The sequence below is a fragment of the Papio anubis genome, chromosome 5, assembly GCF_008728515.1.
Source record: "Papio anubis isolate 15944 chromosome 5, Panubis1.0, whole genome shotgun sequence".
Taxonomy (NCBI): Eukaryota; Metazoa; Chordata; class Mammalia; order Primates; family Cercopithecidae; genus Papio; species Papio anubis.
The window spans coordinates 165,986,630-166,011,533 of record NC_044980.1 but is presented as its reverse complement, the minus strand read 5'-3'; the positions used below and the strand labels follow the sequence as shown (position 1 = coordinate 166,011,533).

Sequence of the window (24,904 nt, the reverse complement as noted above, 5' to 3'; positions counted from 1 at the left end):
GGAGGCCACTGCAGTAAGAGCTGGTGGAGTGAAATGATACCCTCGAGATGGGGAAAAGTGGTCCAGAATAGAAGAGTTCTATTTTGGAGGTAGAATGGACAGAACTCACTGATGGTTTGGAAGCTGGGGCTGAGGGACTGGAAGAAGTCAGGAAGGACATTCCTAAATCTCTGGGTTGAGCAACTAGGCAGGGATGGCAGCAGCCACCGAATGGGCGCCCCCTTGTGGAAGAGCAGCATTGGACATACAGACTTGGACGCACGAACTCTGTGATCTCTGCAACACCCAGATAGCCAAGGCAGGTAGGCGTGGGGGCGGGGGAGTCTTCATGAGGGCAGTGATCACATCTATCTTGCCGTCCATTACGCCTCCAGATCTGAGCCCCGGCCTCCTGGTACATATTCAGAAAACATGTTTAAAAGTTGGTGAACAAAGGGAGGCTGAGAAGCCACAAAATCAAAGGCACTAGGGGATGGACGTGCTGCCATGTTTCAGGAGGCCACAAATGGTTCATCTACGGAGACTGGGTCACTGGATGAGCTAAACTGTAATCTCCATCACTTCCAAACCTTGGCATGTATGGTCAAGTGGGAGGCTGGGAACAGAGCAAAAGACAGAAGTGAGCCACTCGCTTCATGGTAGGGTTCTTCCTTCAGAAGTCAGAGATATCACATGTGTGCCTTTCTTGGGTGCGTCTTGAGATGGGAAGGTTTGAACTGGGAGCTAAATGAGCACGAAGGCCAGAGGAGTCTGGTTAACTTGGGCTTTTTATAAAATAAATCATGGGAAAATCAAGCTGTGCAACTCAGGCAAATGAGGAGGGAGGGGTAGGGAAACAGGGAGAGAGGACACAGAGGACGGAAGAGAAAAATGTCTTTACCAAGGCTATCTACCCAGTAAGGGCTCAAGGGGTCAGCCCCCAAAACTTGACCTCCCAGGCCAACCTTGACCCTTGAGTTCTTGCCATGTTTTGAGCAGGCATGATGGACCCTCAGTCTCCCCACTTACCAAGTTGTAAATTAAAAGGCTGTAATTCCATCCAGGGGTTCGGGTGACATCATAAACCACAGAACCACAAGCTCAACTCACCAGAAGCCCCAAGATGGAATTACACCCTTTTTTCCTAATCCAGGCAGCTCTGGTCACTGCCACTTTTTCATGATAAAATAGAATTGAGCAATATTTTAACCATTTGTGTGGGGCCTTTCTCATCCAGCCCTAGGGCCCCATCTCTCCTGTCCTCTCCCACCCACCCCACTGGAAGCCTTTCGGCTGAGGGTGACCTTCAGGGATACCCTTGCCTTCCAAGGCTCCCCTTTCTCCAAACCTGCCCCTCTCCCCTCTTTCCTCCAGGTCTCTTCTGCTCCTCCACCTCCTCCCAGGAGCTAGCAGTGCTCTGGTTTCTATCTCAAAATGTTGCTTCTCGGCTGGGTGTGGTGGCTCACACCTGTAATCCCAGCACTTTGGGAGGCCAAGGCGGGCAGATCACCTGAGATCAGGAGTTCGAGACCTGCCTGGCCAACATGGTGAAACTCTGTCTGTAATAAAAAATACAAAAATTAGCCAGGCATGGTGGCAGGCGCCTTAATCCCAGCCACTTGGGAGGCAGAGGCAGGAGAATCGTTTGAACCCAGGAGGCGGACGTTGCAGTGAGCCGAGATCAAGCTATTGCACTCAAACCTGGGGGACAAGAGTGAGACTTCTCTTTAAAAAAGAAAAAACCAAGTTGCTTTTCCAGAGAAACTCAGTCTCTTCTGGGTCTGTCAGGGCCCCAACCAACAGACTTCATGGTCTACCTGGAATATGGTCCCCAAAGTGGCATGAAAATGAGTCATGTTTTAAATGAATGAGGGAAGCTTACAGCTTCAAGGGGAATCTTTCTGAAGCAAATGACTGCTCCCAGTGTCCTTCAACCCGCAAGTCCTAGCCTGGCACCTCCCAGGCTCCTGGGGCCTCTCATTTCCTCCAAACACCACGGAGCAAACCTTGGCAATTCTCATTTCTTTGGGCATCCTGTTAGATCAAGTTTCTCCCCTTTTCTAAATACTGGCTGGAAATGTACTTCTTCAGCTGCTCCAATAAAAAAGTGCCGGAAGAGGTGACCTCTCAAGCACTCACACATGCTTCCCCACCTTAGGCCTAAAATTGATCCTTAAGTTCCTATGGGAAGCTTATCCAGGAGAAAATCCACAAGGGAGGGTAATAATAAAGACAGCCATCTCAGCTAGGCACGGTGGCTCACGCCTGTAATCGCAGCACTTTGGGAGGCTGAGGCAGGCGGATCACCTGAGGTCAGGAGCTCGAGACCAGCCTGACCAACATGGCGAAACCACATCTCTACTAAAAATACAAAAATTAGCAGGGCATGGTGGCACACACCTGTAGTCCCAGCTACTCGGGAGGCTGAGGCATGAGAATCGCTTGAGCCTGGGAGGCAGAGGTTGCGGAGGTTGCAGTGAGCCAAGATCGTGCCACTATACTCCAGCCTGGGTGACAGAGCATGATACCCTCTCAAAAAAACAGAAAAACAAAAAAGAAAAAAAAAAAAGCAATGTCTCAGATACTTATACTATGCTTCATCCCTTGTACATAGATATTATTTTCCCCCATTTTATGGATAAGGGAAACTGAGGCTCAGAGATACAGAGTGTTTTGCCCAAAGCCCTAAAGCCACTAAGTAAAACCCTTGGATTTGACCCCAGTCTGTCTGACTCCAAAGCCTATACATGTTTTCTGTCTCCTGGAGTTAAATATTTTGAGAATAAATGTTGCATATCCTTCTAAAAAGACTTTAACAGTTGATTTTCAGGTAACATGATTTGTTTGTTTGTTTGTTTTAGAAGGGATACAAATTCTACATTATTTTAGGGTGCATTACGAGTCAAAAAAAAAAAACACATACTAATGTTCTGTGTATTTTTTAAAAAGTAAGTCATTTCAAAAGGATTACAACTTCCCCCTAACAAAAAGCAAAAATTTCTTAACTCCGCATTGATATCATATGGCTGAAATGAAGCAGATCAGTGACTTTTTTACAAAGTGTCATCCACAAGACATCAGTATTTCAGACGGAGCTTACAGAAGGGTTTCTATGCACAAGTCCGTCTGCCCACACTATGTGTGGTGTGCAGCGTGAACTGTGGGCATCTTGGAGATGTTCCCCTCACGGCAAGGAGGTGAGATGCAGAGAATCAATGCTTCAGGGGCGAAGTGACTTCAGTACTCTGCAAAACGTGATGATGTTACAGTTTCAGAGGGCTGCAGGTTAAGCATCTTATGAATAAGAAACACGTTCGACATTGCCTCAGAATGCTACGTGCAAACATTTGAGAACACAGCCATTTTAGAGAAAAGCTAGGCTATGACAGAATGACTCAGGCTGGGCGCGGTGGCTCACGCCTGTAATCCCAGCACTTTGGGAGGCTGAGGTGGGCGGATCATGAGGTCAGGAGATCAAGACCATCCTGGCTAACATGGTGAAACCCTGTCTCTACTGAAAATACAAAAAAATTAGTCGGGCGTGGTGGCAGGCGCCTATAGTCCCAACTACTTGGAAGGCTGAGGCAGGAGAATGGCATGACTCTGGGAAGCAGAGCTTGGAGTGGGCCAAGATGGCACCACAGCACTCCAGCCTGGGTGTCACAGCGAGACTCCATCTCAAAAAAAAAAAGAAAAGAAAAAGAAGAAAGACTTAGCATGGGTTATGATTTCTTCAGAAAATGCCTCACTTTGTCTGATGAAGCACGTGTTATGGATGGTTTCAGGAAGATGCGTGAGGCAGTGACCTAATTTCTTTTCCTCTAGCATCAGGGACAATAAATAACATCTTCCCAGAGAATGCAAATGGGGAAACACCGTCAGCAGATATTATATGAACTTACAAAGTAGAAGTGGATGCCACATTGAACAAGAAGGCGTCTTGCTTCTCCAACTTCAAAGTGAGTTGACAAAAATATCCTAGTGATGGAGAACAATTTATTCATTCCCACAACAAACATTGAATTACCAAATTAATCCCATATCATTGTACTGCATGATGGAAAATCATCATCATCTTCTAAATGTAGAAAGACAATGAGTTTGAAAATATCTTGTGGATTTTTCCCACAGACTTGATGTCCAGGATTCCACTGGCTATGCTAACGCACGAACCTGTAGGCAAAGAAAGGCAGCCTTGATCAACTGCAGAGGAAGCACCCGCCCTTCATAGCCTGATGCAAAAGCTCTGAGAAGGTTTAAAGAGCAGGCTCTGATGTCAGACCGTCTAGGTCCAAGCTTGCCTGTGTGATCTTGGGCAAAGTTTTTAAACTGTATGTGTATATCCCCAGTTTCCCTGACTGTAAAATGAAAATAAGAGTGCCTTACCTATCTCATAGGTTTGTAGTGAGAATTAAATGAAGCAATCCATATAAAGTGCTTAGAACAGTGTGGAGTGAACACTCAGTAAGTGACAGATGCATGAGTGTCTGCTCCTCCATCAGTGTGTTTGTGTTGGCTAGAACTCTTGTCAGTGATCTGCCTCTGACTCAAACTTAGCTCACATAACTGAAAGGTCCAGGGGAGTACTGGCCACTGGTGCAGCTCGATGTGGGGGCTCCAGTGACACCGTCAGGCCCTGGTCTCTCTCTCCATCTCTTACCTCTTCTTTCTCTAGTGTGGCTCCATTCTCAGACAAGCTGTCCCCTCCTGGTGGCAAGATGGCAGCACCAGTGTCAGCCTATATCCTCCCAGGTTAAAATCCAGCGGGAAAGAACATGACACAGGTAGCAGTAGGTCCCGCACAAATTCGAGTATGAATCACTGCCCATGATTTCCCTCATTACTGGCAAGGTTGAGCATGTTTTTATATGTTTACTAGCATTTATAGTATTAAAGAATGTTAACCTCATCATTTCATTCATGTTTTATTCACGTTCATTGTGCACAAAATGAGAGAAGGCGTAATTTCTTCCAGGTAAACTGGTTTCCTGTGAGGGGTGTTCCAGGGTCTGCCGAAATTAGAGGTGCCTCCTCTTTTGGCACAAGCCCCTCACCCCTGTGATCTGTCACTCAGCTATAGCATTCTGCTAAAACGGTAACTCCAATGTGACCTCAACCCCTCCTGAAACCAAGGCAACACTCCAGCCTTTTCATCTCACGTACTCTTCACCCCTCAAGTCCTAACCCCACACCTTCCTAGCTCCTGGGGACCCTAGCTTCCTCCAAACACCGTGGGGCAAATCTTTGGCTTTCCCATTTCTTTTGGCATCATGTTAGATGAAGTTTCTGCCCTTTTCTAAATCCTTGGTGGAAATGTGCTTCTTCAGCTGCCCCTACCCACAGCCCTCAATAAAAAAAACGCAGGAAGAAGTAATTTGTCAAACACACACATTTTCTGAACACCATGGTTCCAGGGAGTTTGCCACCTAATGCCCCTGAGGAGTTGGAGCTGACAGTTCTGCTCACCAACATGTTTGGTTCTTCTTGCTCAGCTCCCAAGCTGGTTTTAGCCTAGGTAAGGCCTGTTTCATTTAAGGACTTGAATCAAATGTCACCTGAACCTCCTAAACTGGGGTTAGTCATTCCCACCTCTCTAATCCCAGGCCAGCTGACTCATGCCCTTAACAGCACTGAGTTGAGATGGTTGGTTTCCTACCCACACTTTCCCCATTAGACTCAGGGCTCGTGGAGGGTCCTTGAGTGCCTACACCTATCCCAGCACCCAACAGAGAGTGCAAGCCAAGCACATGTTGGCTGAGTGCCCCCTTCAATGATAGGATGTCCTTCTACAACGGAGAGCCCCATCCTCCTCTGGACACCACTACAGGGCTTCCCAGGGTGTGTTATACAACCTCATGGCTCAGTAAGGAGCAAGAAGACATGATTGGGCTTTCTTTCTCTTCTTCCTCTTTTACCATATTCTGTACCACCAAACGTGGCCAAAAATAGTAGAAGACCACTCGCATGGTGATTGTAGATTTGGGAGGAAATACACAACTTAACAAATACCTATCATGGGCTTCCAACATGCAGAGTGCTGAAGGGAAAAGTGGGTGAAAGTACGGCACATGTATCAGTCAGGTTGGGCTAGGCTTTGCTGTGGTAACAAATAATCCCTAAATCCCAGTAGGTTTTTTTGTCTGTTGGTTGGTTGTTTGTTTGTTGTTTTTGAGACAGGTTCTGTCTCTGTCACCCAGGCTAGAGTGCCATAGCACAATCACAAGTCACTTCAGCCTCAGCCTCCCAGACTCAATCAATCCTCCCACCTCAGCCTCCTGAGTAGCTGGGACTACAAGTGTGCTCCACCATGCCTAGCTAATTTTTAAAAAAACATTTTCTTGTAGAGATGGGGTTTTGCTATGTTGCCCAAGCTGGCCTCAAACTCCTGGGCTCAAACAATCCTCCCATCTCAGCATCCCAAAGAACTGGGATTACAAGCATGAGCCACCACACTCAGCCCCCAGTAGCTTTTAACAGCAAAAGTTTATTTCTTGTATAGAATACACGTCCATTGTGTATTCTGGTGGGGGTTTGGTAGGGGAACCCAGGCTGATAGAGCAGCAATCATCTCCAGTGTCATTGGTCAGCATCCCAGATGGGATAAGAACAATTAAATGACACATGTCACTTTCACTCCACAACTCATGGGCCAGAACTAGGCCCCACCCAACCATGAGAGGACCAGAAAGTACAATCCTTCCATGTATAGGAAGAGGGCAGAACTGAAAATGCTTCATGAGCGTCACTCAAGAGATCCACGGTGGGTAAGTTCTGCCCTTGTCTTTGATGGAGGGGGAAATAAAATGTAGAGGGGGAATCGAAAGGACACCACTCATATGGAGGCAGGCAGAAAGGTGGTGAGGGGAGGCTGCGGGTGGAATGAACAGGCTTCAGGGTCACCTGAATGCGTCACTCACTCTGCTTGACTAGAGCTGATTTGCTGCATGTGTATTATGTATCAGGTAAGCTCCTGTGCTAAGCTCTTGGATCATTTCACTAGGTCGCTTAGGAAGTTAACAACATTCAAAGATGGGTGATATCAGAAGACTCCCGGGAAGCTCATGGAACTGGAGGGAAAGTGGAAGAACCAGGCCTTCCACTGGAAATCAGATCAGCTCTCAACAGCAGGACCAAACTACAGCCTCTTCGGCTCCAACTGTTTCCTTTCTTCACGTCATGCAGGTCTCAGATTCCCAGCAGAGACACTGCTGGCATGGCTTGGGTTTTGTGCAGTCTTGTCAAAGAAGGGAAGGCCAGGGTTCCTCAACTGGCAACCCCACTAAGACTGAATGTGGTAGGAACTTCTGCAGAGGGAAGGCAAGGAGCTGCTTCTGAAACAAGGGGAGTGACTGGTGACTGCTTAGACAAAAAGATGTTCATAAAAGCACTTTAAGTCCAAATGGATTCTCACAACCGTAACATGAGTATCACTATTTCTATGTTTTCAGACAAAGAAGCTGAAAGCCTCAAAGCCTAAGTAATGTCCCAATATCATACGGTTTGTATTTTAGTCTGTTTGGGCTGCTATGACAAAATACTATAAAGTGGGTGACTTATAAACAACAGAAATTTATTTCAGACAGTTCTGGAGGCTGGGAAGTCCACGATCAAGACTCTAGCAAATTCAGTGAATAGCGAATGCCTGCTTTCTGGTTCAGAGATGGCATCTTCTCACTGTGTCCTCATTGACAGAAGCAGCTAACTAGCTCTCTGTGACCTCTTTTTTTGCTTGCCTGTTTGTTTGTTTGAGATAGGGTCTTGCTTTATCACCCAGGCTGGAGTGCACTGTGTGATCACGGCTCACTGCAGCCTCAATCTCCAGGGCTCAAATGATCCTGCTGCTTCAGCCTGACAAGTAGCTGGGATTATTGGCATGTGCCACCATACCTGGCTAATTTTTAAACTTTTTTTGTAGAGACGAGGTTTTGCCATGTTGCCTAGGCTGGTCTTGAACTCCTGGGCTCAAGCAATCCTCCCACCTCAGCCTCCTGAGTAGTTAGGACTACAGGTGTGCAGCCATGCCCAGCTAATTTTTAAATTTTTGTAGAGACGGGGTCTCCCTACATTGCCCAGGCTGTTCTTGAACTCTTGGGCTCAGGCAATCCTCTCACCTCAGCCTCCTGAGTAGCTAGGACTACAGGTGTGCAGCCATGCCCAGCTAACTTTTTAATTTTTGTAGAGACAGTGTCCCCCTACATTGCCCAGGCTGTTCTTGAACTCCTGGGCTCAAGCAATCCTCCTGCGTTGGCCTCCCAAATTGCTGGGATTACAGACATGAGCCAACATGCCCAACCCCAATTTATTTATTGAGCAGTCATTGAACAAGAAGTTTTTCCTACATGGTATCATTTAACAATTTAATCCTCACGACAACATTTCAAAGGTGGAATTTCATCCCTATTTTATAGATGAGGAAACAAGGCTCTGAGAGTTCTTGTGACTTGCTGAAGGTCACACAGCTGAGAAGGACAGAGTGGAAAATCAAACTTGAGTTTCTGTGCAGAAAAAGCCCCAGAATAAAGTTTTGCTTGTTATAATCAAGGAATGATAAACAGGAACTGTGAGTTTATTTGCTGTGGGTCTCAGACCATTGTCAGAAAGCAGGAAACAGACGTCCTTCCACCTCTGGGTCCATGAATAAACATGAAAAAAATTTTGTTAACATTAAAAAGTAATTGCACAATGGGACCAGGAGACTTGGGGATTAGGAAGCCACCATGCATACCTCTGCCTAAAAGCAGACAGTCCTACATAGAGTTGAGGCAAGAAGCTAGGACCCCCTTCCCACTGCCCGGTGGGGAGGTGCTCATAATCAGACATTGCTGGGGGAGTAATTTAAACAGTTGTTTTATGTTAACAAGGTCTTTGAAAAGGTGGTCCAGCTTGTGTGTCATCTAGATGGCATCTATAGCATTCAAACTGACTTCTGTGCTAAAAGGCCTTTTTCTTGTGAGGGGCACTCAGCTGCACAGGTTATCATACTGAGGTTAGTGTGGAAGTTTGGCCAATGAGACTCAGGGGATCCTAGCCATCTGGTCGGGAGGGGGGGCGGGTTCTTAACTTAGAAAGTGGTTCTGTGGTTGTTCCCACTGGCTGCTGGAGTCAGCATCTGCAACCTTTCCCCTGTAGTGGATGTTGGGGTGTGTTAGTTTTCTATGCTGCCATAACACATTACCAGAAACCCAGTGGCTTAAAACAATGTGAATGGCTGGGCACAGTGGCTCATGCCTGTAATCCCAGCACTTTGGGAGGCCGAGGCGGGCAGATCACCTGAGGTCAGCAGTACGAGACCAGCCTGACCAATACGGTGAAACCCCGTCTCTACTAAAAATACAAAAATTAGCTGGGCGTGGTGGGGGGCACCTGTAGTCCCAGGTACTTTGGAGGCTGAGACAGAGTTGCTTGAACCCAGGAGGTGGAGGTTCCAGTAAGCCAAGATCGTGCCACTGCACTCCAGTCTGGGCGACAGAGCGAGACTCCATCTCAAAAAAACGAACAAACAAAAGCCAATATGAATTGATTCTCCTGCAGTGCTGGAAGTCAGAAATGCAAAATGAGCCTTACAGGGCTGAAGTCAAGGTGTTATCCAGGCTGTGTTTCTTCTGGAGGCTCTGGGGGAATCAATTTCCGTGTCTTTCCAGCCACTAGAGGCTGTCTTCTCTCCTTGGCTAGTGGCCCCTTCCTCCATCTTCAAAGCATATTACTCCAGCCCCTGCTTGCATTATCACATCTCCTGTCTGCCTTGGAGATGTGACAACGTCCCATCTCCTCTTGCCTCCCTTTTATAAGGATGTTTGCGCTTATATGGGGCCCACCTGGATGAACCAGGACAATCTCCCAATTTCAAGATCCTTAACTGAATCCCATCTGCAAAGTCTCTTTTGCCATGTAACATACATATCCACAGGTTTGGGGGATTAGACCACTGACAGCTTTACAGGAAGCATTATTCTACCTGCCACATGAGGAATAATACCAAAGGCATCACCTTACAAAGTCATTGTCGCCCACCACGAAGGACTTGGAAAGGCACTGCCTCTAATGGATCAGCTTAAAATGGAAACTAGTGGGGAAATGTTCTGAACATCGTTGTTCTCATTTGAGATTTGAGATTTTAGTTTGATAATATTTAACAGAGTTTTCAGGCTGTATATACATACATGTGTTTACACGTAACCAGGAAAACGAGGAAATTAGCTGGATGATTCCAATTCTTAATACGTATTAGGCCTGATATTGCACATAAATGACCTCCCCGTCACCCATCAGGTAGTTTAAACCTGAATGGCCGTTTTCCTTTCTGTGCACAGGCTCCAGATGTGTCATTGTGTTGCCTCTTCCTACCTGGTAACTGTAGAAGGTTGGTCACAGGTGACCAGTTGTGGTCACCACAAAGCCATAGCCACCATGCTGCAAGTGGACAGAGAATTGGTGATGCCAGGAAATCTGAGAGGTGGGAGGGCCAGGGTAGGGGAAGCTTGGAACATCTCCAGTGGGGTGGAGTTTCCCAAACTTCGAGCATTAACAAATCGTTAACAATTCGTCCTTCCCATATTGGTGACTTACTGTACTATAATTTACTTAATATTTTTCTTTAAACTGACTAAATATTAGTGAAATAAATTATTCTATCTCATATAACTTTCATAAATGAAAAAATAGTGTCACTTATAGAGAGAATATAATAAAACAAATAATTATTAAAATAAAAAGATGTCCTTAGACCACCTAATATATTCTTATCTGGTGTACATATTAGAACTTTTCAAACTTTAATATGCATGCAGATCGCCGGGGGGGTCTTGTAAAAATGCAGTTCTAATTCAGTCTCATCTTGGTAGAGTCAAGAACTCTGCATTTTTAAGCAATAATAGTAACTTGGGGTTCAGCATACTCAACAACAGACTCAAGGGACCTGGGGCCTGTTCATTCCACCCCCAGCATCCCCCCAACACCTCTCTGCCCGCTTCCATATGAGTGGTGCTCTTTCTATTCCCCTTTTACATTTTATTCCCCCCTCCATCAAAGACAAGGCCAGAATTTACCCACCATGGATCTCATGAGTGCTTCTCACCAACTATTTCAACCCCTCCACCTTTCAACACATGAAAAGATTGTTCTTTCTGGTTCCCTTATAGTTGTGGGTCTAGTTCTGATCCATGAGTTGTGAATGAAAGTGACATGTGTCATTTAATTGCCAGTACGTGAACTCCTAGAGTTCTTATGCCCTCTAAGATGCTTTCTGACCACTATGGAGATGGTGACTGCTCTGTCACCTTGGGTAACATTGCCAACCCCCAGTGGGCATGGAGTGTGAGTAGGAAACAAACCTTTGTTGTTAACATTCACTGGGACTTAAGGACTATTTGTTACTGCAGCAAAACCTAGCCTAACCTGTTTCACCCACTTTTCCCTTCAGCACTTTGCATGTTGGAAGGTCAAGATAAGTGTTTGCTAAATTGTCTCTTTTCCTCCCAAAATCCACAACCGCCATGCTAGCATTCTTGTTCTATTTTTGGCCATGTTCAATGGCACAAAATATGGTAAAAGAAGAAGACAAAGAAAGCCCAATCATGTTTCCTGGCTTCTTACCCAAGCTGCATCTCAATTACTAAGTGGGACCCACATAGTAATTATTCTAACCCTCTCTGAAGGCCTACACTTTCCCTGCTAGCCCTGGTTCCCAGTCATCTTCTACTCTGAAGTTTCATTCTGAAGGGATTAAACAAGCCTTCCAAGGGTGAGTGAAGTTTCATCCACTCTTCCATGCAGCAAATATTTTCTCAGATAACCTGCTTGACTGATGTGGACAGGTTTCCATCAGGATAGGCAGCAGTTTCTTACACATGTGATAACATCACCTCTTGCTAGATCACAAATCCGGAAGTAGGCTGGCATGGAACACATGACTATGGGGGAAGGACCCAAGTGCAGTGGAGCATGAAAACCATCTCAAAAAAGTTCTCAAAAAATGTCAAGAAGAAACCATTTCCCTTTGTAACAGCACCCTGCTATCTCTGTGTTGGCTCTCTTCTCAGATCTGCTCTCCCCAAGTGGCAACCAAGATGACCACAAGCAGAGAGGTCCAAGTTTAGAGGCCAGTCGCTCAGCAACCCCTGGTGAAAGGAAGAGCCCTGCTTTCCAACAATTCTATCAAAAGTCACAGAATGGAATTTCACTGGCCTGGATTCAGTCACATGCCCATCTCTGAACCAATCACGTGACCAGGGAAATGCAAGTGCTCTGATTGGCCAGGCCTGGGACACATGCCCACCACTGGAGTGGGCAATGGGAGTAGTCTCAGTCACAGCATGTGGACTGAGAGTTGGGGAAATGTGGTTCTTCCCAGGAAAATCAGGGTGCTGTTACCAAAAAGGGACCTAGTAGACTCAGGAAATCAATTCAGACAAACCAAACTGATGGGAGGTTTTATAAAAGCCTTAATTCCATTTGATGGATTTATCATAAGTGATGTGAGAAGTCTAAAGACCAGGATCAGTTGTCTGTACAGGTAAGTAGGTCCACTCAAGAGCCCAAATTGAACAGGAGTGCAAAGTAGAAGGAGTGAGGGCAACAGCCCTAACATTCAATGACTGCCCAACATAAACAAATTCTAAGGTCATCATCAGTGTCACATCTTTAAATACAGAGGGTTTCTCAATGAGCACAAAATTAAAGCAAAGGAAAATGCGTGGATTTTAAGTACCATTTACATCAAGTTAGAATAGCTGAATGAATTGCTGTGGTAGGCAGAGAAATGACCTCCTCTTTCCCCTACCCCTACAAAAAACATCCCTGTCTTAATCCCCAGAACCTGTCATTCTGTGACTTTATTGGCAAAAGGGAATTAAGGTGGCTAATCAGTGGATATTAGAATAGAGTATCCTGGGTTATCCAGGTGGATCCACTGTAATCACAAGAGTCAGGACAGAAGAGGAGGTCACAGAGATGCTATGTAAGAAGGACTTGACCTGCCCAGTCTGGTTTTGAAAATGGAGGATGGCGCCATGAGCCAAGGAATGTAGGTGGCCTCTAGAAGCTGCAAAAGGCAAGGAAACATTCTCCCAGAGGGTCTGAAGAAGGAGCTCAACCCTGCCAATACCTTGATTTTAGCCTGGTGAGACTCACGTAGAATTTCTAACCTACAGAAATGTAGAATAATTTGTGCTGTTTTAAGTCATCAATTGCGGTAATTTCTTTCAGCAGCCATAGGAAACTAATAAAATTGCCAATTTCCAGTTAAAAATGTAATTAAGAAAAAAAAAAAAAAAAGCTAATAGAACTCCTTGGTAGCCAAGGATTTATTTCATCACCGTGGCTAAGGAGATGAAGTGCCTGGGACACATGACCATCCCTTGAGTTGGAGATGGGAGTGACCTCAGTCAAACCACGTGGACTGAGAGTTGGGGAAGAGCTGGTCTCCCCAAGAAAATCAGGGTGCTGCTACCAAAAGGGGTGAAATACTTGCTAGAGAGACAAAACTGGCCAAGTGCAGTGGCTCCCCTGCTGTAATCCCAGCTCTTTGGGATTACAGGAGGATTACTTGAGGCCAGGAGTTTGAGACCAGCCTGGGCAACATAGCAAGACCTTAGCTCTACAAAGGAAAAAAAATAATAATTAGCCAGGCCAGGCGTGGTGACTTATACCTGTAATCCCAGCACTTTGGCAGGCCAAGGTGGGTGGATCACAAGGTCAAGAGATTGAGATCATCCTGGCCAACATGGTGAAACCCCATCTCTACTAAAAATACAAAAATTAGCTTGGCATGGTGGTACATGCCTGTAGTCCCAGCTACTTGGGAAGCTCAGGCAGGAGAATCAGTTGAACCTGGGAGGCAGAGATTGCAGTGAGCCGAGATCACGCCACTGCACTCCAGCCTGGCAACAGAGCAAGACTCCGTCTCAAAAAAAAAAAAAAAAAAAAAAATTAGCGAGGCACAGTGGCATGCACCCAGCTACTCAGGAGGCTGAGGCAGGAGGATCACTTGAGCCCAGGAGTTTGAGGCTGCAGTGAGCTATGATGGCATCATAGAATTAAGCAACAGAGCTAGACCTTGTCTCCAAAGGAAAAAAAATAGAGGGAGAGAGAAAGAGACTGAGAGAGACAAACACAAAAGCAACTTTGGGCTTCTCCAGCTGCTAACCTCCTCCCATCCCCCTAATCTCAGCAATTCTAAATCAAATTCTTTGCCAAGTTCACCAGGAAGCTGAAATGCCCACAAGGCAATATCATTTTAATGCAAAGTGACACTGACAATATTCCCAAAGATGCAAGAAGTCATGAAGTCGGGAGAGCAATGGTGAAGAGCTGCTCAAATCAAATGCAGGCCTCTTAGCAAAGGAGCATCTGGCCAAAGTCAATTCGCTAACAATTAAAACAGAAAAAGGAAATGTCTGCAGGAATACTTTTTTAAATGAAAGTTTCAAAAAATAATTACTTGATTAAAAAATAATTATTATTTGAACATCAGAGTTTGATGGCCTCAAATATTTTTGTCAACATCAGTCTTTTTTATGGTAAGACTCTGGATATCAGGTAGTGCTACCTTATGATTTTTTTAAATTTATGTTTTAAAAATAATCACACACACATACACACAAAACAATAAACATTTGATTCTTTGTATGTACCAAGAGTTAGTGCACAGTTAGAATTATAATGTAAATTTGGTTATGTATAAGGTACATTTTTCCCAACTAAATGGATGTGGAGGGCAAACTCTTTGAGGTCTTGATCTGAACTTCCCTGACCCTAATGATACTGAGCAAGAATTCATAAGTTGATTGGTTTCTTGCACTTCCTTTTCTCAGGAATATCTGTTCATGTCTTTTGCCCATTTTTCTACTTTCTTTTCTTATTGATTTGTAGGTGTTCTTTTCATATTCATGGCACTAATCCTTTGCTGTGTGTATGGCAAATATCTTCTCCAACTTATCATTTCAATTTATTGAAAGTAGCTTTTAATTTACCAAGTACCAGTCAAGGTTTTTTTGTTTTTTTGTTTATATGTTTGTTTTAGATTTGATAAGAAATATTAGCCCCGATTTTAAGAAGATTTACTTTAAGTGTTCCCTGTACTAATTATCTTTCGATAATCAGGATCTTCTGGAGTTTAAAATCAACACAGTGAAAGATGCTGATACATTTTTACCCTGACTTTTTTCTGTCAGCATTCCTAATCAGCACCAGGAATTAACTCAATCTTTCTTGGGATGGACCAGGTCAGATATACTTAACAGGGTTAGTATTTTCCTCACATTATATTGTTTGTCTTAAAATTGATGCCTCTGTTAAAGACTTTCAAGTTACTTTCAGTTCCTTTTTGGAAATTAGAAAACACTCTAGTTGCATCACCATTGCACTTAAAAACTATCAGTAAGGTTAGCCATTTTCAAAGATCTCTAGAAGAAACCAATCTTGTCATATTCATCTCCAGTATAGAAAATTACATATTACCTTTACAAAAATTCTGTACATAAGTGGGATCTAATTAAACTAAAGAACATCTGCACAGCAAAGGAAACTATCAATAGAGGAAAAAAACAACCTACAGAATGGGAGGAAATATTTGCAAACTATGCATCTGACAAAAGCGTGATATCTAGAATCTATAAGGAACTTAAATCAACAAAGAATAAAGAATCTCACCAAAAAATGGCAAAGACTATCCACAATAGCAAAGACATGGAATCAACCTAGATGCCCATCAATAGTGGACTGGATAAAGAAAAGGTGGTACATATACCCTATGGAATACTATGCAGCTATAAATAAATGAGATCATGTCCTTTGCAGCAACATGGATGTAGCTGGAGGCCCTAATCCTAAGGGAATTAACTCAGGAACAGAAAACCAAATACCACATGTTCTCATTTATAAGTGGGAGCTAAACCTTCAGTACTCATGGACACAAAGGGAAAAACAGACACTGGGACCTATTTGAGGGTAAAGAGTGGGAGGAGAATAAAAATTGAAAAACTACCTATCAGATATTATGTTGATTACCTGGGTGGCAAAATTATCTGTACACCAAATCCCAGGACATTCAATTAATCCATGTAACAAACCTGCACATGTACACCTTGAACCCAAAATAAAAGTTGGAAAGAAAAATATGTGATACTTCTCAAAGGAAGATACACATGCAGCCAGTTAGCATATGAAAAAGTGCTTAACATCACTAATCATCAGAGAAATGCAAATCAAAACCACAATGAGATACCATCATATACCAGTCAGAACGGCTATTACTAAAAAGTCAGAAAATAACAGATGTTGGCAAAGTTGTGGAGAAAACAGAACACTTATATACTGCTGGTGGGAATGTAAATCAATTTAGCCGCTGTGGAAAGCAATTTGGAAATTTCTCAAAGAACTTAAAATAGAACTACTGTTTGACCCAGCAATCCCATTACTCACAATATACCCAAAAAAATATAAATCAGTCTATCAAAAAGACACATGCACTTATATGTTTATCACAGCACTATTCACAATAGCAAAGACATGGAATCAACCTGGATGCCCATTGATGGTGGACTGGATAAAAAGAATGTGGTACATATACACCATGGAACACTATGCAGCTATAAATATATGAGATCACGTCCTTTGCATCAACATGGATGCAGCTGGATGCCATTATCTTAAGCAAATTAGTGCAGAACAGCAAACCAAATACCACATGTTCTCTCTAATAAATGGGAGTTAAACACTGAGTACACATGGACAAAAACGGGGGAACAATAGACACTGGGGCCTGCTTGAGGCTGGAGGGTGGAAGGAAGGTGAGAATTGAAAAACTACCTCTCAAGTACTATGCTCACTACCTGTGTGATGAAATCATTTGTACACCAAACCTCAGTGACACATAATTTACTCATAAAAATCCTGCACCTCTACCCCTGAATCTAAAATAAAAGTCAAAAAAGAAGAAAAAAATAAAGAAAATTCCATACATGCATTGGATTTCATTCACCATCATGCACTAAAACAAAAATAATTTCTGCAGCTAGAAGAAAAATAAAGTTAGATCCCTACCTCACAGCATATAAAACCATTAATTCCTGGCAGAGTGAAGTTCTACATGGACAAATAAAACAACATAAGAAGAAAATACAAAACATTTTCATAACATCTTTGAGAGGCCTTCCTGGTAAACAAGGATGAAAGTCAGAAACCCCAAAGGAAAGAGAGTAAAAATATCCAACAACATTAATTTTTTAGGGTGCAATCTTCTTATCAGTCCAGTTAAAAGTCAATAAACAATAAGTATTTAAGCAACCAAAATAGATGCTGACTGGGTTAACTTGAATTTTATCATGTCGTTGAAGACCCAGGCTCTATCTTGGTACTCTGCCATCCTCAGTTCTTTAGCTTTTGGCTTTGGGGCTTGTCCCAAGATGCCGTCACTGCTGCAACCCTCACATCCTCCCTCAACAGTGTCCAGAGGCAAAAGAAGGAAACGCAGTACCCCTCAGGTCCCTTTGAAAAGTGTGAAACTGACTCATAGGCTTTCTTCTTAGAAGCCCCCCATAGGTTACCCTTCACATCTCTATGGCCACAATTCCATCACAAGACTGTGCCTACACCTCAGAATGAGTAGGAGTGGGATAACTACCATTGGCTTAAACTAATCAAGATTCACCCTGTGGAGCTAGGGAGAAGCCCATCTCCCCACAGCCCTGAAATTCATGGCTGACCCCGTTAGCAAGGAATAGAGAGGAATGGCTGTTGGGTAAGAAACCCACAGTTCCCACTGTGGATAATATAAAATCTCCTCTTGAACGCAAACAAATAATTACTGAATTTACAATATGTGCCAAGCGGCCTTCTGAAGCTCATAGACCAGCACAAGAGTCGGCAAACTTCTTCCGTAAAAGGATGCATGACAAATATTTTAGGTTTTGAGGGTCATTTGTTCTCTTGCACAATTACTCAACTCTGTTGGTCATAGCTCAAAAGCAGCCATAGACAATACCCAAACAAACAGGCATAGCCATGCTCCAATAAAACTTTCTAAAAATAGGTGGCAGGACAGATTTTGACCAAAGGGCTGTAGTTTGTGAATCCCTGGTCTGGTGGAAAGATAAGCAAGTCAATATTTCATACTTGCTGCAGACATGCTTTATTTGACCAACCCAGGGTTTAAGCAAGATATGCATTGTCTGATTGACCACAGTCTCCATTATTCCCTATTGTCTTATGCCATGGCACTTTTCACATTTACTGCCGTTATTCCTGGGTAAAAGAAAAGACTGTTTCACTCAGAGTTCTGAGAAACGTCCATTTACTTATTTATGGCATCTCTAGAGGCATATTTTTGTACATAAACTTCATTAACAAATGCCATGTAATGAAACTGTTTGTTCCACTATGACTCCTGGTATACTTTGGCACTATAGTACCAAACATACATACACTGTTTAATAAACTTCATGAAATTATTTGGGCACTGATTTTCTAGGCACGCAGTGTAGAGGAGCCCGGTACTAATTCCTTCTCTGAAGTGATCAGCAGTGGTCCCTGTTGACAAGCTCCGTGGTAACCCAATCTCTGCATTCTGCTGACAAGCCACACTCCCGTGGTTTATGAGCTCAGTGGAATCCCTCCATAGAATTATACCCTTTTATTGAGTCCTGAACCATATATTATCATGAATGCTAAACCAGTCAAAACGGTCCATCCCCTCTGCCTTAACATTAGACAAAGCCTTGAGCAATTACCCTTCTCTGCAGAGAATGTGCTTTCTTTGGCATCAAACCCTGCTGAAGCTTTATGTGCCTGGGCCTCCTGCACTTTACCTCCAGGCTCCAAGCTGGGCTGCCCACAACTAGCATCGGAGTCCAAGGCCATTTGGACAAGGACCATGAGGAAGTTGAATGTCTCCCTTTCCATAAAGAAAGAATTAGCAAAGAAAATTAAAAGTGTGGGCTCAATTTCAGAGGGAATGATTATACCCCTGACAAAGAGTAGCAGCCTTCAAGGGATGTCAAGCACTTGGAAAGCATGCTTTCCACCCACAAGGAGCCAAGTAGTATACCGAAGGCTTCCCAGAAAATGATGCTTTCTTAGATGATTCAAAACAATGAGACATTCATTCAACAAACATTTCTTCAGCATCTGCTGTGTGTCAGATACTGTGCTGGGCACAGCAGATGCAACAGGAAATGGAAAAGCCCAGAATTGACAGTGTGTTTCATGTTAAAGAATCACACCTGTAAGACCAGCACTTTGGGAGGCCGAGGCAGGAGGATCGCTTGAGGCCAGGAGTAAGTGACCAGCCTGGACAACATAGTGAGATCCCATCTCTACAAAAAACACAAAAATTAGCTGGGCGAGGTGGCACATGCCTGTAGCCCCAGCTACTCAGGAGGCTAAGGTGGAAGGATCACTTGAGTACGGGAGGTCAAGGCTGCAGTAAGCCCTGATCATGCCACTGTACCCTAGGCTGTGCAACAGAGTGAGACCCTGTCTCAAAAAAATAAAAATAATTTTTAAAAGGGAGCCGGGGGCAGACAGTAAACAAGTCACCAAGTCTGTGATATGAAAGTAAGTTGCCATAAGTGACACAGAGGGAAAAGACAAAGTTCTGTGTGTGTTAATTTGCTGTTGCTGCTCTCACACATTACCACAAACTGGGAGGCTTAACACAACAGAAATTTACCTTCTCACTGTTCTGGAGGCCAGAAATCTAAAATACAGGTGTCAGTAGGGCCATGCTCCCTCCAAAGTTCTTGGGGAGAATTGCTCCCTGTCTCTCCCAGTTCCAGGTGGCTGCAGGCATTCCCAGGCTTATGGCTGCACCACTCTATCCTCTGCCTCCAACGCCACACAGCCTTCTCCTCTCCCCAGGTGTTTCTCTTCTGTCTGCCTCTTATAAGGACATGTGTCATTGCATTTATAGCCCACTCAAATAATCTAGGATGATCTTATCTCAAGATCCTTAATTGAATTAAATCTACAAAGACCTTTCTCCCCAGTAAGGTCACATTCATAGGTTCCAGCAAGTAGATATATCTTTGGGGAGCACCATTCAACTCACTACATTGTAAGAGATAATAAATAATGGGGTAACTTACTTTAGACTGAGGGGCCAGAAAAGGCCTCTGAGAAGGTGAGACTTAAGACACAACCTGAAGAATAAGGAAGATCACACCATGCAGAGAAGGGGAGAACTGGGCACAGGGACAAAGCATTGCTGACCGAGGGCACAGTCTGTGCAAAGGCCCCGAAAGCAGCTGAGTTTACAAAAACTGAAAAAAGACCGGTGTGGCAAGAGCAGAGCGAATAAAATGGCCCGAGATGTGCTGGGAGCATGGGCAGAGGCCTGTCCTGAAAGCTTTGGAAGCCACAGTAAGAAGCTGGCATTTTACAGCCAGGAGCAGTGCCTCATGCTGAAATCCTACCACCGTGGGAGGCCAAGGTGGGCGGATTGCTTGAGGCCAGGAGTTCAAGACCAGCCTAAGCAACACAGTGAGACCTTGTCTCTACAGAAAATACTTTTTAGCATATTTTAGATTTTTTTAAAAATACAAGCAGCTGGCATCTGACCTCAAGTGCCAGGGAAAGGCACTGAAGGTTTGAAGCATAAAAATAGCATGAGGAAATTCACATTTCATCTTGAAGGTTTTTCCAGCAGTATGGCTAGCCTCCATTGAAACCAGAAGTTATTGCTTTTACTGTAGCTTTAGCAATAACAAAAGCATAGAATCATTTACCCTGTTATATGCATTAATTCATTTAATAACACTTACATATAGTGCTCACTTCGGCACCACATCTACTAAAATTGGAACAATACAGAGAAAATCAGCATGGCCCCTGAGTAAGGATGACACAAAAATTCAGGAAGCATGACAATAAAAAAGAATGCAATAACCCATATACAAGCTAGGGCGCCATGTGGTCCAAAGTATACCTGTGTTGTGGACTGAATTATGTCTGCCCAACAAAAATGCCTAAATTGTAGTCCTAGCCCCAGAATCTCAGGTGTGAGCTTATTTGAAGATAGGGTTATTCCAAATGTAACTAACTCAGATGAAGTCGTACCAGAGTAGGGTGGGCCCCTAACCCAATATGTCTGGTGTCCTTATAAAAGTGGGAAATTTGGACACAAGCACTCATACAGAGAGCGCTCCACATGAACATGAAGACGTCCACCTACACACCAAGGACAGAGCCCTGGAACAGAGCCTGCCTTGCAGCCCTCAGAAGGAAACAGCCTTGCGGATGCTTTGACCTTCAACTTCCAACCTCCAGAACTATAAGACAATAAACTTCTGTTGTTTCAGGCACCCAGTCTGTGGCACTTGGTTATGGCAGTCCTAACTGACTAACACAGTCTGATAACATTTTAGGAAGCGAGGTCTTCCTAAATGTGAGCAATTTCGATCTTTACCAGCACCCGCTCTAGAACACTGAAGGGGTTCTGATTCACAGTCCATACCAACCTCATCAAGCCATCTTTCTCCACTCTTCTCATTCTCCACTTCCCTTCCCACCCACAGAGCCCCCAGCAGCCTCTTTCCTTATGCCTGGCCTTGACTAACTCCCCACCAAAACTGCTCCCAAAATCTTACAATGTGGCTCTTGATTCCTTCATGCCCCATGCCCACTTTCTGGACCTGTTCTGTTTTTCTCTCCGGTGGTCCCTTACTCCCAAGTACTCATCACCATCCCCTCCCCAAGGATTACCCCATCAGATACAGGGCCTGGGAGCTCTGCCAGATCCCTTAGCAGAGAGAGAGAGACAGAGCTTGAGAAGGGAGAGACAGAGAGAGGAGGAGAGAGAGAGAGAGAGAGAGAATATTGGGGCAGGAGTAAAAACACAATTTTGTATCTTATCCATTTCTTTTCACACGCAAACTTTTAACGATAACCTCCATGAGAACAGAAACTACATCTTGTACATTTTGCACCCCCTGCAATGTGGAGCAGACCACTCTGCATGAAGGTGACACAAACTGATTTTTAAAATCTTGCCTGCGACCCTGAATCCTTGCTCTATGATCAGGCATTCTTCCTACACCATCTATGAAGTTACTGAGCTGAAGCCATCTCATCTAGTCTTAATTAAGCTTAGGCGACATCTGTCATGAGTGACTGGTGACATTTTTCCATCCACTCATCACTCCTAAAAATGGACTCACTCCTGCTAACAAGGAATCAACAACCTAAGGCAGCCAGGAGCATAGGTGAAGAAGGGTGCAGGAGGCCTCACAGACATATGCAGGGAAGGGGAGGAGACCCTGCTCCCAAATGCAACTAGCATAGACAGCAAAATCTCTTCTACCAGAAACATGTTCTATCGATCAGACACAATCCTAAAGAGGATGAAGTAAAGCAGAAAGGGAGAGTGTCTCCAGCAGAAGCCAGGGAAGGCCAAGATGCTATGTACTTCACTATGGCCTGCAGGCTCCTGAGGGAAGGAACTATACATAATTCAACTTTGCACTTCCTGTCTCCCCTCCAATCTCTACGTCCAGGGTCCTAGCCTAGGACCTAGCACTCTTTGAAACTGGCTGGTTGGTTGGCTGGTTAGTTGGTTGGTTGGTTGGTTGGATGGATGGTTGGTTGGCTGGATGGATGAGTAAGCAACCAAAAGCTCCATTCCCTTCCTGAGTACTATTCTTCAGGGATTTTGCAAAGCACACGTAGTCCAACTTAACTCTACTGCCTTAAGCCAATCATCAACATCCCTGACCAAGAAAGGAAAGGAAAGATTTCTTAGTATCCCAGAGTCCCCAGAGATGCTCATGAGCTATCAAGGGGAGCACATCTAAGGTATCACTAGAGAATCTTCTATATTATAACTTTCTAACTTTATACTTTTTTTTGACCACCTTAATTTTATCCTAATGTTTTACAAACTTCAAATACAAACATTTTTAAGCACTTACTGTGCATAAGGTCCCATAAAGCAGCCTTTTAACTTTAAAAGTTAAAGTCTTCAAACTTTTAAGCTCATGTTACCTCCTAAAGAATTTTGATACACTAAGTCCTTGCACATTTTTGGTTGACATCTAAAATTAACATAAATTTAAATAATATGAAGGGTACAATTCTCACTGTATTGTAAATATTGACATTTTATAAATAAAACTGTTACATCACCCTTTCAAATGTTTCCAATGGAATCTAAATACCATGGTAATTTGATACTCACCATCAGCTATTTTAAAAAATACAAGAACAAACTCTTCTTTATGAGTCATAAAATTTTACATTTTTCCTTTTTCCTCTTTAAAATCAAATTTATTTGTTCTGATATAATTTTGTGCTAGTAAGTTTTTTATAATCACATCGTTATCCTAATCCGTGCAAGAAAAAATGTATATAAGTTGAAATTCTAATTTCCTTTTTACCTCCTGCAACCATTAGGCTCTGAGTGCTAATAATTTTCCTCTGGATTGAGTATCATTGTAATCATTATTTGTGTACATTTGATCAGGCAATGTAAACCTATTACAATTTTTTGTATATGAGTAATAAATCTATATATACAATCTATTGAAAACATGTCTTAATCAGGTTGAGGAGGACATGGAGGCTTTGCAGACACCAGTGTTTTGAATGTCACTGGCACTTCCAGGGAGATAGGGCTGGGTCTTTCTTTGTTAAGGTGAGAGAAAAACATCTGGAAAGAGTAGGAGGCAAAAAGAGAAGCAGCCTCCACCACAGGCACCTCAGGCAGACGTGCATTAGCAAAGGACACAGGGAATTCCTTTGACGCCACCTTGCCCACACACCCCTTAGAAAGTTCTCCCATACCTTCTGGGGTATCAGTAGCTAAGGTCTGAAGATCAAATCATAAACAATTCAGGTCAGAACAAGACCCAATTTCAGTCTGTCATGAGTTTACATCTGCATAGGGAGATGAGCCATAAGCACTCCACCTGAGATGCGTAACAGTGGGAGATGGAAAGCACTATCTAAGACAATAGATGTGGTGGGCAGAACAATGGCCTCCAAAGATGTCCACATCCTAATCCCTGCAACCTGTGAATATGTTACCTTATGTGGCAAAGGGAATTAAGGCTGCCAGTGGAATTAAGAGTGCCAATCAACAGATCTTAAAATAGGGAGATTATCCTGGATTATCCAGGTGAGCCCAATGGAATCACAAAGGTTTTTAAAAATAGAAGAGGGAGGCAGAAGAGGAGATCAGAGTGATTCAGATGTGAAGAGGACTCAACAGACCCAGGTAGGCTTTGAAGATGGAAGCAGCGGCCACGAGCCAAGGAATGCAGGTGGCCTCTAGAAGCTGGAAAGGGTGGCCTCTAGATTGCCCCTCAAGCAAGAGCCTCTAAAAAGATCCAAAGCGAATGGCCTTTAAAAGAAAAAAACTAAAAATAACAAAAAGAATGCAGCTAGCTAGCCCCTAGATTGTAGCCCAGTGACACAAAGTCCAACTTTGTGTTGGACTTCTAGGCTGCAGAGCTGTAAGATAATAAATTTGTGTTGTTTTAAGCCACTATGTCTGTAGTAATTTGTTACAGTAGCAATAGGAAACTAATACAATAGAGAAATGGTCTCCACATAAGACAGCAGGAGCCCTGGGTGCTCAGAAAGAGGTGCCTACTCCTGCTGGGGTTGAAGGGTGTTGTGATCAGCACCGGTCAAGTGCAGGCAGCCAACACCCAGGTATGAAACCCAGTTCCTTCCAGCTTGGTGCTGCCAGCCTGAGAACCCATTCAGCCACCTGCCACTGCTGTTCTCATGTTCACCCTGTTGGCTGCAGGGCCCCAGCACGTCTGAACCCTCACAAGCAATACCTCACCTGCCTCAGCCTCCCAACTAGCTGGGATTACAGGCATGTGCCACCATGCTCAGCTCATTTTTTGTATCTTTAGTAGAGACAGGGTTTCGCCATGTCGACCAGGTTGGTCTCAAAATCCTGACCTCAAGTGATCTGCCTGCCTTG

General features: G+C 43.8%; 1 non-coding gene across 1 annotated transcript; it reads left to right on the top strand.

The window, feature by feature from the left end:
- The first annotated feature begins 20,740 nt into the window (after nucleotides 1-20,740).
- LOC116275063 lies at nucleotides 20,741-20,847 on the top strand. The gene has a single exon (XR_004184035.1). It is a non-coding gene; the product is annotated as a U6 spliceosomal RNA (small nuclear RNA).
- The last annotated feature ends 4,057 nt before the right edge of the window (nucleotides 20,848-24,904 follow it).